General features: G+C 40.7%; 1 protein-coding gene across 1 annotated transcript in view; it reads right to left on the bottom strand.

Moving 5' to 3' along the window:
- The window catches only part of LOC134353791 (potassium voltage-gated channel subfamily KQT member 1), an 876,116-nt gene that overhangs the window by 346,933 nt on the left and 512,444 nt on the right, over positions 1-16,739 (bottom strand). The window lies entirely within an intron of this gene.

The raw sequence follows: 16,739 nt of genomic DNA, 5'->3' as shown, positions 1-16,739 counted from the left end.
CCAATGATTAGTTATTAAAATCCTAAGGAAAATGAAAAATCAGCCGTTTGAGTGGCCAGGGCAACTGCAAGTGAGAGTTCACGCAATAAATCACCGGGAAAACATCTAACTGTAAATATTAATTCTAAATCTTTTCAATTCAGAGTTAAGTAAGCTGAAGTAAAGTTACTCAATTTACACCAATTTACACAATAGACTCTGTTGTCATTACAAAGACCTTAACAATGAGCTATCTGGTCATGCATGGGCACGCTATGCAAAACAAACTGGCGGTATTTAGTTTAGATATGCGCTCAGTGTACTTTCTGTACCTAATAAAGTGGCCACTGTGTGTATGTTTGTGGTCTTCCATTGATATAGCTCATTGACTTCAAGGTTCGACGTGCTGTGCGTTCAGAGATGTTTTTCTGCACACCACTGTGGTAACATGTGGTTATTTGAGATACTGTCACCTTCCTGTCAGCTTGAACCAGTCTGAACGTTCTCCTCTGACCTCGTTTATTAACAAGGTATTTCCATCCCCTGAACTGCTGCTTAGTGGATTTTGTTTTGTTTTTCGTCCCATTTTCTGTGAACTCTAGAGACTGTTGTGCATGAAAATCCCAAGAGATTAGCAGTTTCTGAGACACTCAAACAACCCTGTCCAGCATTAACAATGATTCCATGATCAAAGTAACTTGGATCACATTTCCTAAGTTTTTATGCACTGAGTTACAGCCACAATAATGGCTGATTAGATATTTGCATAAATATGTGTACCTAATAAAGTGGCCACTTTAAAAAAGATTTAAAAGATTTAAAAAGAGTGTTTAAAAAGATTTTAGTGATTTGCTTTGTGACGAATATTAGTGGGGCGTCCATCTTGGAATGAGGAGCTTTAAGTAGCTAAGTTATTCCTTTGTGCAGTTGACATATCACTGCAATCTACCATTTATATTTATATCGATCAGGGTTCATTTCCGACTGCCGTCCAAAGGGAGCTTATACATTCTCCCCATACCCATGTTGTTTTCCTCCAGGTACTCAGGTTTTCCCCCACCTTTCAAAGACGCAGGGAAGTTATTAAGGTTAGGGTTAGTAAATTGTGGGCATGTTATGTTAGTGCTGGAACCAAGCAGGGCGACACGGCAGACTGCCACCTGCACAGCCTTCGACTGTGTTGGTCAACGCAAATGACAAATTTAGCAGGATGTTTCTGGTAGTGTGATTTTTGGGTTTAGCATATCTAGCAAATGACTTCAGCCACCAATTTTCAAATCTGAATTATACAGTGGATTATAGATTAAATTTAAAATGTACCTTTCAATGATAGGTTTCTAAAAGCCTTGAATCACAGACCAGAAAATGCTGATTAAAATTCATTTAGATGTCTGTGGTGTGGGGGCGGATCAGGGGGTGTGAATTTTGTGTGTAGTTTCAAAGAAAGCATCATGGATGCGTCGTAAATATGGATTGTCCTTTGATGTTTAGCACATAAAATATTAAGGCCCATGTTGGGCCAGCCAGACCTTTCGACTGAAAGGGCCTCAACATGATGCCAGCTGTATCTTGTTTTGTCGAATAAAGAAGCTGATTCATATTTGCCGGGACTTTTCTCCGGTGATTTCATTTACGCAACAACATTTCGATGTATATGTGACAAATAGAGCTAACCTAATCTAAGCAACACACATCAAAGTTTCTGGTGAACACAGCAGGCCAGGCAGCATCTCTAGGAAGAGGTACAGTCGACGTTTCAGGCCGGGACCCTTCGTCAGGACTAACTGAAAGAAGAGCTAGTAAGAGATTTGAAAGTGGGAGGGGGAGGGGGAGATCCAAAATGATAGGAGAAAACAGGAGGGGGAGGGATGGAGCCAAGAGTTGGACAGGTGATTGGCAAAAGGGATAGGAGAGGATCATGGGACAGGAGGCCCAGGGAGAAAGAAAAGGGTCTTGCCCCGAAACGTCGACTGTACCTCTTCCTAGAGATGCTGCCTGGCCTGCTGTGTTCACCAGCAACATTGTTATGTGTTGCTTGACTTTCCAGCATCTGCAGAACTCCTCATGTAACCTAATCTAATCTAATATTTATAAGTAGATGATATATATCATTATATTTTATTGAAGGTGCTGGAAAAAAGGATTCCACAGTCAAAATTCATATAATTAGAATATCCCCTGCCTTAACTAGTGATAATTTTATGCAGTTTTAAAACATACAGGATGTGGAAACATTTTAGGAAAAATGATTTTTGGCAAATCTGGGATTATTTTACTTTCTAGATTTACAGCTTTTTTTTCCAATACAATTTCTACAGATACAAGTCAAGGGGCCATAAATTTTCCAGAAAAAAATGTATTTTTCCAAGTAAAATGACTATTTTTTGTAGAATAGCAATTACAGACTGAAACAGCAAATGTACTGGGGTTTATTTTGCAGTTCGCGAGCAATTGCGAGCATCAGAAATATGATAGTCCCACTGAGTTCTCACTGCTGCTGAGACAAGTTGGATTAATTACAGAAATATCCAAACTTTGGTCGTAAACATTCAAAGCCAAGCCCTGAGCAACTTAAAATGCTTTTACACCAAAAACAACAATGTTATGTCTTCCATAAAACTTGGACTAATTTATATTTTCTTTCCCCCCAATTTCTAGCTTTCAGTCACTGATTAAGCATTGCTTAATAAAAAGTAGAGAGCATTTTTTCAAATGAGATTAAAAGAGGAAGTCATTGAAAAAATTGTTGACACAGATAGAGGCAAAGAAGGAATGAAAATTACTGAGCGTGGAGGCAAATAGGGTAAGCAAAGGAAGGAGCCAATTATAAGAGATACAGATGTAAAATCAGGCACAGAACAGCAACCAGCCAGAGAAGGAATACAGATAAATAGTGAAGGGGAATCACTCAATGAGAAAAGAAGAAAGAAAGATAATCAAAGGAAAAACTGACACATAAAAACATTGCAAGATATATGGAGCCTAACACAGAAGGCTGAACTGGTAAGTCTGCAGATCACTATACCAAGTGAAAAGTAAAAGAGATCATTAGATGGATAGAAATAGGACATACAAGGCACGAGAGATAAAATCACAGAGAGTGAACAACGCTCTGATGGAGAGCAAGATAAAAAGACACAGCTGGACCAATGCCAATATCTTGCCTTTGATCAAATTCATTATCATTCACTCGACTGCCACCTTGCTTTTGAATTTTAACAAGGTTTCAAGGTATTTTTGTTTTTTTTTCAGACATTCATTTAATTTGCCTGATTGCCTGTGGTTTGCAGGCCTGCCCCAGCTTTCCAATTTAAGGCATCATTTAAAGAGACTATAACTTGATCCGTATTATGTCACCCCATGAGGCAAGACCCACTGACCACAAGACAGAAAACTAATAATATATTGTCAATAAAAGCTAACATGAAAACATAATTAGTGAACATGAAACTGCTCCATTAACAAATCTGGAGCCTTCAATTTCTATTGAGAATAAAACCAAAATCAAGAACATATTGCATATCAGCTTCCCCTGTACATAATTCTTAATGATGTGAGGTTATATTGCTGCACTTGCCACCACTTGATTTGCATGCAACAACAAAGGGCAGGCTGCAGGCAAACCTACAGAAACACCCAACAGTGAATTACTAATCCCAGCCATGCACACTTAAAATACTCGGGGATCCATCATTTAAGGGAACAAAATCTTCCCAGCAAAGTATTCTAGCATGGAAGATGAACCATGCTGTCTTTTCCACTGTCCTCAGTGTGGTACATACTAATAACTATGATGCACAGCAACACAGACAAAATGCTAGAGGAAGTCAGCAGGTAAGGCAGCATCTATGGAAATGAATAAACAGTCAACATTTCAGGCTGAGACCCTTCTTCAGGACTGAGAAGGAAGAAGTATGATGCCAGAATATAAAGGGGGGGGGGATGCTAATGACACTAGCTGTCAGGTGCCCCTCCCCTCCCATTTTTAGTCTGGCATCTTTCCCTGCTTCCTTCTCGGTCCTGAAGGCTCTCAGCCTGAAACATCGACTGTTTATTTATTTCCATAGATGCTGCCTGACCTGCTGAGTTCCTGCAGCATTTTGTGAGTGTTGCTCTGGATTTCCAGCATCTGCAGACTTTCTCATGTTTATAACAATGATGATGCATTTCATATCTCAGGATTGTTCACCCAAAGAAATAAAAAGGTAACTTGTTAGGTTTAAAGAGGCAGGGAAGAAGTTCACTGTCGTGGGTTAATGGGGTAAAGAAGAAAGTATGGCCAGTACTTTTATTCCATTGCTCCCACTGGATGAATTCATCAAAGCCTGGGTCACAAAACAACTCAAGTGGTGAAATATCAACAACAATGAAGAATTATACAGAGTCTTCACCATACAAAGTTGACCCAAGGCATGACATGAGGTATTTTATTAAAATTTTACACTCTGCCACAAGGAAGTTGAAGACAAAGTTGATTATGGTCAAAAGTTTGGTCAGAAAATATACTGTAAAGGGGTGCTATAGGGGAAAGAAATGATGAATGGCAGTTCATTTTTGAGAGGGGATTCCAGAGATTGGGGACTTGGTGGGTGAAGGAGAAGAACAATTAAATTTAGAAATTATTAAAAGACCAGACTTGGAAGGTTGTAGAGCCTGAAGCTATACCAAAATCATGGAGACTTTTGAAAAAAGCGTGAGAATTAGAAGACTGTTGGATGAATAGGAACCAGCATAGGTCTGTGAGCACAGTGGTGATAATTGATTTGGACTTGATGCAAGCCAAGACATGGACAACAGAACTTTGCATGGCCACAATCTTGTAGAAGTTTAAACAATGGAGACAGGCCGAGACCAGATTTAAATAGTCAGGTCTAGAGGTAACGAATGGCACAGTTGGCTTTTCGGCAGCAAAGGAGAGTATAGAGTTGAACAATATAACAATAGTGATAAAAAAATGCACAAAATGCTGGAGGAACTCAGCAGCTTAGGCAAGATCTGATCAGGCTACTGTATTACCACCACTCACGAGCAAGTTAGAATCATTGGGAGCTCATTTGACAAGTGATCACTGCCGGTCAAAAGCCTGTAATAGAGTCACTATTTATGTTTAAGCTTTCCATTCTAGATCATTTTGTTAACTTCTATCAAGATTTGCATACATGAGTAGCCAAAAGTCACGATGACAGACAAGTGGTCATAAATGATACTTGCACAGACATAAAGGCTTATAGACTATAAAGGAGGTTTTCATTTTGGATTTTGGGGTAAAGTGTAAACAGTAAACATATGCTAAAAGCTGAAATGCTTTTCTTGGCTGGACCTATCAAACCCCATGAACTTTTAGCAAGCACCAGGAGGAATTCAGTCTGAAACTTTGACTGTTAACTCTTTTCCCTAGATGCTGCCTGGCCTGCTGAGTTCCTCCAGCATTTTGTGTGTGAACTTTCAGCAACTACTTTTCCCATTGCTCTTCATGCTTTTGTTATTTCTTGAATTTTGCTTTCTATCAATTTTACAGAATATAGCAGGTCCACTAGTTTAAGATGGGGGCAAGCTTCAGGTTTCATCTTGTATTTGGAAAATGCAAAATAATGCTTAGTCACAATCGTCCCTTAATTACTAATTGTAGAACACAACCACCTGTGGAACTATGCAGTCTGTCGGACTGCTGAATATAAAAAGAAGCCTGACTTCAAAGGCAACCTCATCCCTAGAAATCTTATGACTTCACAAACCACCTGCCCGCCATCACTGTGCCCTCTTCTGTGATCAAAGTAAATTGTAAACTTAATCCTTTGCCACTTGCCGGAAATCTTCCAAAGAAAGCCATTCAGTTTTTGATTGTTCTCTTTGAGTGGGCTGTGGGTCAGAGGAATGGAGTGCTTTTCTAATCATCAAGGAGCATAGCTTTCTCCTTAACCAACTATAGTCTGAGAGTAAGTGCAAATATTAAATATATCTTTGCTGTGACCTAGCACCAGTCCTAGTGCCTATGATTCTAGGCAAATATTTTAATGCCATATCGAGGAACATTAAATAGAGGCACATCTCAGGTTTATTGAAGAAGGATAACGACCATGTTTCAAGGAAAAGCATGTAAGTTCTCCCTAGTAACCTGGCCAATTTCTATTCCTTCACCAGAATTATTACAAATGGGTCATCTCATCAGTAACATGTTGCTTTTTGAGGACACATCCTCCACATATAGAAATTGGTTCACTAGCTACAAAATATCTTGAGCTAACCTGAGGCCACAAAAAGTATTCTATAAATGTAAGTTCTTCTTTGTTTCATATTTAAATTAGCACAACTGCAAACTATATATGAAGCGAGCCATGTCTGACAATGACAGGGTTGACCTGCACAACTTTCTCCAAGGATCACCTTAAGTGACTACCTGTAGGGGAATCTACAGACTGGTCACCATCTTGCTCAACGTTGGAAGGAGAAAGAGGGCTTGCAGAGCACCCACTCCAACATGTGGTATGAAACACTTGGAAAGCAAACTTATCAAATGGTGAATCACCCATCATTTCCTCTGATTAAATCTGGAAATCCCACCAGCCCTGACGGAGCTGTACAAAACTTAAAAGAATTGATGTCATTGTTATGATAAGCTTATCAAAAAACCTTCAGTTAATTATCAGCTTTTGGCATCAAAATGATTTCACTTCACCTCTCTTTTCCAACAAGTTGGTCACCCACCACTACTTTCAGAATGGTGTGACCATGAAATGGGACCTGTGAGAGTTAATTAACTTAGCCCAAATCACAAACCAGCTGAGATGTCTAAATAAGTGTCCACATTTACCACTTCAACTGTTACCCTGTTAAGTGAGGTTGGAAGGGGGGAGTGGTGAGGGAAGTGAGAGAGGGGGAAGCAAACAAAGAGATGACATATACCATAGTGACTCTTTGAAAAGAACCCGGCCTGACATGATACTGTAAAGCCCGGCTCCCAAGTGGCCCGCCAGGCAGACAAAAACACTCAAACCTCTGACCTCTCATTTACTTGACTCCAGCGTTGCCATAACGACAGTAAGATCAGTGAAGGAAAACATTAAAGAAAAGTGACGCATCCCATAAAGCTGACTGCAGTGGTTAAAAATACTCCAATCCCGATTATCCAGAGAAACAACATTCCTGCTTTTTATGTTCTTTCCAGGGAGGCTTTTGTATTCATTATTTTAACAATTTGTGACTTGGTTTTTAAAAATCAACTGCGAAATATAAATTGACAGCAGCGGATATAACAAAATAAACACTAAAATATTTTGTTTAGTCAGAGAAAGAACCTAAAGGTTACTTAAACACCAAATTGGAAGAAAAACATTCAGACTTCATTTCCTTCACCTTTTATAAATTAACTAGTCCAAGAGAGCTCATTGGTACAACAACTTCCAGAAGCACACATTTAAAGCTTAGAGTGGTCCAGTAAAGACTTATCTTTCTGGGAACTATGAAGGTTAATTTTCAATGGATCTTGCCTGATTAATTATTGTAATATAGTCACAGTCAGTATGAGTAGAGATCTATTTTTGCAACATCACCTATAATTCAATGTTCCATCTAGTACGTATTCTAGTTAGGCTTTGTGCCATGAATGTGCATCTAACTATATTAAAAGCCATAACAGTTAGGCACACAATTTCCCAAGCATATTGTCAACTAAAATGGATGAGCAGAGGTGATGAAGTATACAGTTAGTGAAAGTACTTTAATGAATACAATTTTGAGCTATTTGTGATAAGTTTCACCCTGTTTCTTTTTGCTTTCAACGGGTGATCAGGGAAACAATGCAGAAGGAGTTTTGACAGAGGCATTTTGTACCATAAAGCCACTGTAATGGAACAATAAGCTTTAAAATGGAGTAATCAAAACCACCTACTTATGAAGAAGAAGCACTAGGGCAGAATCTTGAGCCCGGATACACATGAGGGAGATGGTGTTCACTAGTTAGTACAGCATGGGAAGAGGCCGTTTGGCCCATCTAGTCCATGTTGGCTCTGTGTAAGAGTAGAACTGTTAAACCTGCTCTTCTCACTTTCCCACCCCTCCTATTGCTTTGGACACTAGTCCTTTTCAAATGCTTATCCAATTGTCTTCTGAACACACTTCATTCTTAAAAATTACTATCACTCTGCCCCCTGTCACTTTGTCATCTCCATCCTTGCTACTGCTGCCTTTGTTATTGCACAGCCTCTGATGGCTGATATCTCGCACTTTACTTAACACTACTGGAGTGTGTTGGGAATCATTCTGCCATTATGACATTACAGATAGCATAATTATGGGTTCACAAATACAGGGAAGTCTGCAGATGCCGAAAACCCAAAGCATCACACAGAAAATGCAGAAGGAACTCAGCAGGTCAGGCAGCATCTATAGAAAAGAGTAAACAGTGGACGTTTCAGACATTCATCAGGATGGAGAAGGAAGGGGTAAAATGCCCCAGTAAAAAGATGGGGGAAGAGTAAAGAGGCTAGTTGGGAGGTGGTAGGTGGGAAGGGTCAAGGGCTGGATATGAAAGAATCTGATAGGAGAGGAGAGTGGGCAATTTGGAGAAAGGGAAGGAGAAGAGGTTTATGGATTAACTAAAATGAGAATGAGCCTTCAGGAAAAAAATCCTGTACAGAATTTAACTCCCACTGATACCATGTGGCTAGTGAAAGCAATACAATAGATCAATATTCCTAACATAAGGTGTATCCCTGCTGCTTAAGGCACAGTTCAGAACAGATCTGTTGGCCACTTAACTTTCTGGTTAGCTGTATAAATATGGTGCCATCCTTCAACACTGTAACAAAAGGAGAATATTTTGGGTGTTTCACTTTTGGAAATGACACCTGTGCTGAATATTCAAGAGGACCCTGCTGACTGGATGTGATTGTAAATATGTAATACTGTAATTTTTTTTAGATTATAAGAACACTCAGTCCTCTTTTATTGTCATTTAGAAATGCATACACGCATTAAGAAATGATACAGTGTTTCTCCAGAGTGATATCACAGAAAACAGGACAGACCAAAGATTAATATTGACAGAACCATATAATTATAACATATAGTTACAGCAGTGCAAAGCAATACCATAATTTGATGAAGAACAGACCATGGGCACAGTAAAAAAAAAGTCTCAAAGTCCCGAGTCGATTGACTCCCAAGTCCCCGATAGCGGCGGCAAAAGGGAGAAATTCCCTGCCATAAACCTCCAGGCACCGTCAACTTGTCGATTCCTGACTATATTGAAAATGTTAAAGTTAAGTAGGGGATTATGGAAATTTAAACCTTGGATAATTGTTCATTGTTATTTTTGATTTGAAGAAGTTTAAAACATCATGTCAGGAGAGTGAGATTTTCTTGGATTCTCCTGGGCTCTCTCTCTCTCGGAGGTTTGTTGTGTGAGCAAAGACCCTTCTATTTCCAAGTTACAGCTTCTGTGTGGCTCATTTTGAGTCATTCACAACAGATTGTTCTAAAAAAAAACACACATCCAAATTGCTGCCAATTCTAACTATCAGCATTATTTATAAGAGTTTCTCCAGTACTGAGACATTTGCTGTGCTTGTCTTGTATCCTTTCTTAAGCAGGGTGAGAAGCTGCTGTATAGAGTATTGTGTCAACAACTGTAAGGACTTGGCTCCTATTTGTGGCCCTTAATTTGATCATATCCCTTTAAATTTACCTACCAACACTTGCAAGCAAATCCCTTCACCAGTCGCTCAGTTCAATGCCAATTTTGAGGCAAGATCATTGTGATATCAATTCCAGAGCATTTCAGAGACTTCAGTGGAAAGAATGTCTTGATCTTAATTTTAGTATGTTTAGGTGCACTAACCATGTGCTAGTGTCCAAATGGGTCATCTGAAAAAAGATTGGAGATTGGCCAGAAAAAGAAACAGGGTCATACAGGCTAATACTAGAATCATGCACTGACTGAGATGGACATCTCAGTCCGAAGGCACAATCAGTGGCGGGAGCAGAACACAGTTGTCGAGGATTTTCGCAGGTTGATGACACTTGCTTAAAAGGAGAGCTTCGCGGACGTTTGGACATTCCAGAGCCCCAATCAGTGGCTGGAGCAGAGTGGAACAAGTGGGGTGACCATTGTCAGCGTGGCCATTGTTGGGAGGAGGCTAGTGGTGCGAGTGGGAATGTCAGGCATTGGCTCAAAGGAGGCTTCAGCTCAGAAGAGTCGTTGGCTCTGGAGAAGTTTTTGTTAAAATTCCCTTTTTCTCTCTCTCTTGCTGTACATAGTGTAGTAAATGGCCATTGTGTGTTCTTCATGCTGGATGTTGGAGACCTGGGAGACTAAGAGTCTCCCAGGGAACTACATCTGCGTGAAGTGCATCTGGCTGCAGCTCCTTGAAGATTGTGTCAGGGATCCGGAGCAGCAGCTGGATGACCTTCGGCTTGTACAGGAGAGTGAGGATGTAATCGTTCAGAGTTACAGGGAGTAGTCACCCCTAAGTTGCAGCAGGTGAGTAGTTGGGTAATTATCAGGAGAAATGGAAATGTGAATAGGCAGTTAATATGAATAGCACCTCAGTGGCCATTCCTCTCAATAATAAGTATACCATTTTCAATACTTTTGAGGGGGATGACCTCCCAGGGAAATGTCACGGAGACCAGGTTAATGGCACTGAGCACGGATTCGTAGTGCACAAGGTAAAAAGGGAGAAGAGGGGAGCGGTAGTGATAGGGGACTCGATAGTCAGAGGAACAGACAGGAGATTCTGTGGACGTGAACAGGACACTCGGATGGTATGTTGCCTCCCAGGTGCCAGGGTCAGGGATGTCTTGAATCATGTCCACTACGTTTTGGAGAGGGTGGGAGAGCTTGGTCTTGGTACATATTGGTACCAATGACATAGGAAGGAGAAGCAATGAGGTCCTGAAGAGATAATTTAGAGAGCTAGGTAGAAAGCTGTGAAGCAGGACCTCCTGGGTAGTAATTTCTGGATTGCCGCCTATGTTGTCTGGAAGACCGGCAGTTGCCCATGCTGCAAGCCTCCCCTCTCCATGCCACCGATGTTGTCCAAGGGAAGGGCACTAGGGCCGATACAGCTTGGCACCGGTGTCGATGCAGAGCAATGTGTGGTTAAGTGCCTTGCTCAAGGACACAATACGCTGCCTCAGCTGACGCTTGAACTAGCGACCTTTAGATCACTAGACCAATGCCTCAACCACTTGGCCATGCGCCAACACATGCTAGTGAGGGTAAAAACAGCATGATTTGGTAGATAAATGCATTGCTGAGAAGCTGGTGCAGGGGGAAGGGTTTCAGGTTCTTGGATCATTGGGATCCCTTCTGGTGGAGGTATGACCTGTACAAAAGTGACGGGTTGCACCTGAACTTGAGTGGAACCAATTTTCTCGCAGGCAGGTTTGTTAGAGCTGTTGGGGAGGGATTAAACTAATTTGGCATGGGGTTGGGATCCAGAGTGAAGGGCCTCAGGATAGGACAAATGGTAAAAAAGCAAAAATAGTATGCAGTCAGAATGTCAGGAAAGGCAGGCAGATGATAGGACAAAATTGCAGCCAGCTGAGTGAGTATTAGTGCATTAGGGATGCAAAATCAAAAAGGGTAGGAAATGCAGTACTCAGGTGGTATATCTCAATGCATGGAGTATAATAAATAAGGTGGATGACCTTGTTGCACTATTGCAGATTGTTAGGTATGATGTGGCCATCACTGAATTACGGCTGAAAGATGGTTGTAGTTGGGAGCTTAATTTTCCAAGGTTATGCTTTGTATTGGAAGGATAGGAAGGTAGGCAGAGGAGGTGGCGTGGCTCTGCTGGTAAAGAATGGCATCAAATCAATAGAAAGGTGTGACATAGGATCGGAAGATGTTGAATCCTTGTGGTTTGAAGTTAAGAAACCACTAGGGTAAAAGGACCCTTTTGGTAGTTACATACAGGCCTCCCAACAGTAGCTGAGATGTGGACTACAGATTACAACAGGAAATAGAAAAACCGTGTCAAAAGGGCAATGTTATGATAGTCATGGGAGATTTTAACATGCACGTCGATTGGGAAAATCAGTTTGGTAATGGATCTCAAGAGAGAGAATTTGTTTGCCTACGAGATGGCTTATTAGAGCAGTTTGGCATTGAGCCTACTAGGGGATCAACAATACTGGATTGAGTGTTACGTAATGACCAGAGGCGATTAGGGAGTCTAAGGGAAAAGAGTCCTTAGGAGCCACTGATCACAATATGATTACGTTCAACTTGAAATTTTATAGGGAGAAAGTAAAGTCTGATGTAGCAGTATTTCAGTGGTATGAGAGAGGAGTTGGCCAAAGTAAATTGGAAGGAGTTGCTGGCAGGGATGATAGCAGAGCAGCAATGGCGTGAGTTTCTGGGAAAAAATAAGGAAGATGCAGGACAGGTGTATTCCATAAACAAAGAAATACTCAAATGGCAAAATAGTGCAACCATGGCCTACAAAGGAAGTCAAAGCTAATGTAGAAACAAAAGAGAGGGCATACAACAAAGCAAAAATTAAAGGGAAGATAGAGGATTGGGAAGCTTTTAAAAACCTACAGAGAGAAACTAAAAGAATCTTTAGAAGGCAAAAGATGAAATACGAAAGCAAGCTAGCAACTAATATCAAAGTGAATAGTAAAAGCTTTTTCAAGTATATAAAAAATAAAAGAGAGATGAGAGTGGATATAGGACTGCTAGAAAATGAGGCCGGAGAAATAATAATGGGGGACAAGGAGATGGCAAATGAGTATTTTGCATCATTCTTCACTGTGGAAGATATTAGCAATGTGCCAGATGTTGTAGTGTGTGTAGGAAGAGAAATGAGTGCAGTTACTATTACAAGGGAGAAGATGCTCAAAATGCTGAAAGACCTAAGGGTACATAAGTCACCCAGACCAGAAGAATTGCATGCTAGGGTTCTGAAAGAAGAAGTAGTAGAAATTGTGGAAGCATTAGTAATGATCTTTCAAAAATTATTGGACTCTGGCATGGTGCCAGAGGACTGGAAAATTGCAAGTGTCACTCCACTGTTTATGAAAGGAAATTATAGACCAGTTAGCCTGTCCTCAGTGGTTGGGAAGATATTGGAGTCAATTGGTAAGAATAAGGTTACGGAGTACTTTGTGACACAAGACAAGCTTGGACAAAGTCAGCATGTTTTCCTTAAGGGAAAATCTTGTATGTGACGAACGTGTTGGAATTCTTTGAGGAGATTACAAGTAGGAAAGATATAGGAGATGCAGTGGATGTTGTATATTTGGACTTTCAGAAGGCCTTTGACAAGGTGCCACACATGAGGCTGTTTACCAAGTTAAGAGCCCATGGTATTACAGGAAAGTTACTAACATAGCTAGAATATTGGCTGGTTGGTAGGAGGCAGTGAGTGGGAATAAAAGGATTCTTGTCTAGTTGGCAGCCAGTGATTAGTGGTGTTCCACAGCGATCGGTGTTGGGTCTGTTTCTTTTTGTGCTGTATGTCAATGATTTAGATGATGAAATAGATGGCTTTGTTGCCAAATTTACAGATGATATGATGATTGGTAGAGGGGCAGCTAGTGTTGAGGAAACAGGTAGGATACAGAAGGACTTAGACAGATTAGGAGAATGGGCAAGGAAGTGGCAAGTGTTGGAAAAAGCATGATCATGCACTTTGGTAGTAGAAATAAACATGCAGGCTATTTTCTAAATGGCAAGAAAATCCAAAAATCTGAGATGCAAAGGGACTTGGGAGTCCTTGTGCAGAGCACCCTGAAGGTTAACTTGCAGGTAGAGTCGGTGGTGAGGAAGGCAAATGAAATGTTAGCATTCATTTCAAGAGGTCTTGAATACAAGAGCAGGGATGTGATGCTGAGGCTTTATAAGGCACTGGTGAGGCTACACTTTGAGTATTGTGAACAGTGTTGGGCTCCTCAACTAAGATATGCTGGCATTGGAAAGGGTCCAGAGGAGGTTCACAAAGATGATTTCGGGAATGAAAGTGTTCTCATAGGAGGAACATCTGATGGCTCTGAGTCTGTACTCACTGGAAGTTAGAAGGATAAGGGGGGGATCTCATTGAAACCCTTCGAATGTTGAAAGGCCTAGACAGAGTAGATGTGGAAAGCATGTTTCCCATGGTGGGAGATTCAAGGACAAGAGGGCACAGCCTCAGGATAGAGAGGTGTCAATTTAAAACAGAGATGCCGAGAAATTTCTTTAGCCAGAGAGTGGTAAATCTGCGGAATTTGTTACCACTGGCAGCTGTGGACGCCAGGTTGTTGGATGTATTTAAGACAGAGATTGACAGGTTCTTGGTTGGACACGGCATCAAAGGTTACAGGGAGAAGGCTAGGGAATTGGGGTTGAGGAGAGGAAAAACAGATCAGCCATGATTGAATGGCGGAGCAGGCTCGATGGGCCAAATGGCCTAATTCTCATTCTGCGCCTATGTCTTATGGTCTTATGAACATGGGGCCAACAGAAGCTGCAAGGGAAGATCCCAACTTTAATATTATGGTTGCACTGATCAATGGGAAGGGCATCACACCTTAATGGAATGCTGCCCAAACTAACCCCATGGCACAGCCACAGGACGACAGCAGAAAGCAATGTCACAGACATGATGGAAAATTGAGCATAGGAGCTGTGTGTGTGTGTGTGTGTGTGTGTGTGTGCACTCATGTAGTTGTTACTTGATGCATGCACAGACTGTCCCCTTATCAATCATCTTACCTTAATTAAACCTCACACTGCTTGCAACTCAATGCCAATACGAGGTGCTGGAGAGTTAATGACACAGAGCTTGTAGCATGGACTAATGATGTTCACTACGTTATATAAATGTTGCATAAAATTACTACAAACAGTAATGGAAATGTCCAGTGCAGTGTTTCAAGTATCCTGAGTACTGAAAACTGAGACTGACAAATGCTGAGTACAAGACATTGAAGTCAGCACACAGATCAATGGTAGAGTTTGTCACCAAGCTGAATTCCTCCAACCAATTTCCCTAGAGGCACAATATCACCTGGAAATGATTGTTTGTGCAATCTAACTCTGATTAAATTGCTTTTTTTTCAGAATGAAATGCTTTCATCCAAAATGCTATGAAAGCAGGGCTTGGTTCCAGTTTTCATCTGTGTGAGAAGCTGAAAGGATTTAATAAATTAATTTGGCTTGCACGTACATTTTTTCAGCATTCCAATTTTCCGGTTGATGTTCTCGATTGAACCAGTGGCTACATCATTCGAAAGGGATGTGCTGTTTTAAATTGGATATCTGTTCATTCACTATAAATCTGGAGAAGTTTTGAAGGATGCTGTGGGATGGTCATCATTTTAAACAGACCTTCTAGCTGCCTGATTTAAGTAATGAACAGAACTGCCAGAGGCAACAAGGTCTGAGGTTCCTTTGTAGATTCCTCTCAGTGATTATTACACTGAACTACTTCAAATTTCACAGCAGTGAGAGAAAAAAATACTTGGTCCAACAGGTCCACATTATCTATGTTCAACAAATGTAAATTGTTTCAAATCAGATTGAGTAAACTTATCGGTTTGGAATTTCTCTTCATCCCTTAGAAATGTATGGCATTTCCTGACATTACCTCAAGAGGTGTGGATAAGATATGTAATTAAGAGCTCCAGTTCCAATTCTTCCCTATCACATATATTAAGTCTGAGGGAGGATAACTTTTATTCGTACCCTTATGTCCATTAAGTTAACTCTTTCATCTCTGAGGAATGTTGGGTCATAGGGCATATGGAGGCAAGACCTTTGACCCACCATCTGGACACTGAATTGTACTATTCCCACTTTCCCCTCGCAGCTCCCAGTTCTCCTGCTACCCACCAATACCTGGGACAATTGACTATAGCCATTTATGTGGTGAGCTGGTTGTCCTTGGAGCACTAAGAGAGCCTGAAAATTTAGCACAAAAAGCACCGGAGGTCACGTTTGAACTGGAGTTCCTGGAGCGATAAGAGAGCAGTCCTACTAGCTGCACCACTGCCTTACCCAAGGTAAAACTATTGTGCTGAATTCAGCTCTTAGAAAAACAGGTTAGAAATCAGTAGCTGATGTGTTATGGAGACACAAGGGACTCCAGATGCTGAAATTTGAAGAAGAGCACAATTCCCTGGAAGAACTCAATAAGTCATGCAGCATCTATGGAGGGAAATGAACAGCCAACATGCAGGTCAAGACACTTCATCCAGACTTTTAATTCAGTCCATATGAAAGATCTCAACCTGAAATGTTGATTGTCTACTTTCCTTCATTGATGCTGCCTGACCACTAATTTCCTCCAGCACTTTCTATGTAGCAGAAGTATTATTATACTCACTCAATAAGTATACTTAAGAATAGAAGGCTCCATTTTAACCTGGAGTGGCATTGTAACCATATCTTGCCACTCTGTGAGCTTCTTGCAAACAAGGAAATTCCCTGTCCCCTGGTGTATATAATAATAAACTAAACAAAATCTGAATCTGAATCACTGTTGCATTTCAAGATAAATTGATTCATGGAATTTTAGAAACTTTAATAAATGGTACTAATTTTCGTACACAGTCTCCGGTGTTTGGCCAATGCCAGAAAATTTGGAAGAGATTTAAAACAGGCTGCTGATTCAATATCATTTGTTGCAAAAAACTGTTTTCCATCTGTTAATCGACTTTACATCAATGGTTTAACATTATGCCAAATTCCAGATGCTCTTCAACCTGAAATGCAAACTCCTAGTATATGGAACCATGTCGAAAGTTCTTCATAAATTCAAACACACCAC

Source organism: Mobula hypostoma, chromosome 11, assembly GCF_963921235.1.
Source record: "Mobula hypostoma chromosome 11, sMobHyp1.1, whole genome shotgun sequence".
Classification (NCBI taxonomy): Eukaryota; Metazoa; Chordata; class Chondrichthyes; order Myliobatiformes; family Myliobatidae; genus Mobula; species Mobula hypostoma.
The sequence above is the reverse complement of the archived record's forward strand: the minus strand, read 5'-3'. Positions and strand labels throughout refer to the sequence as shown.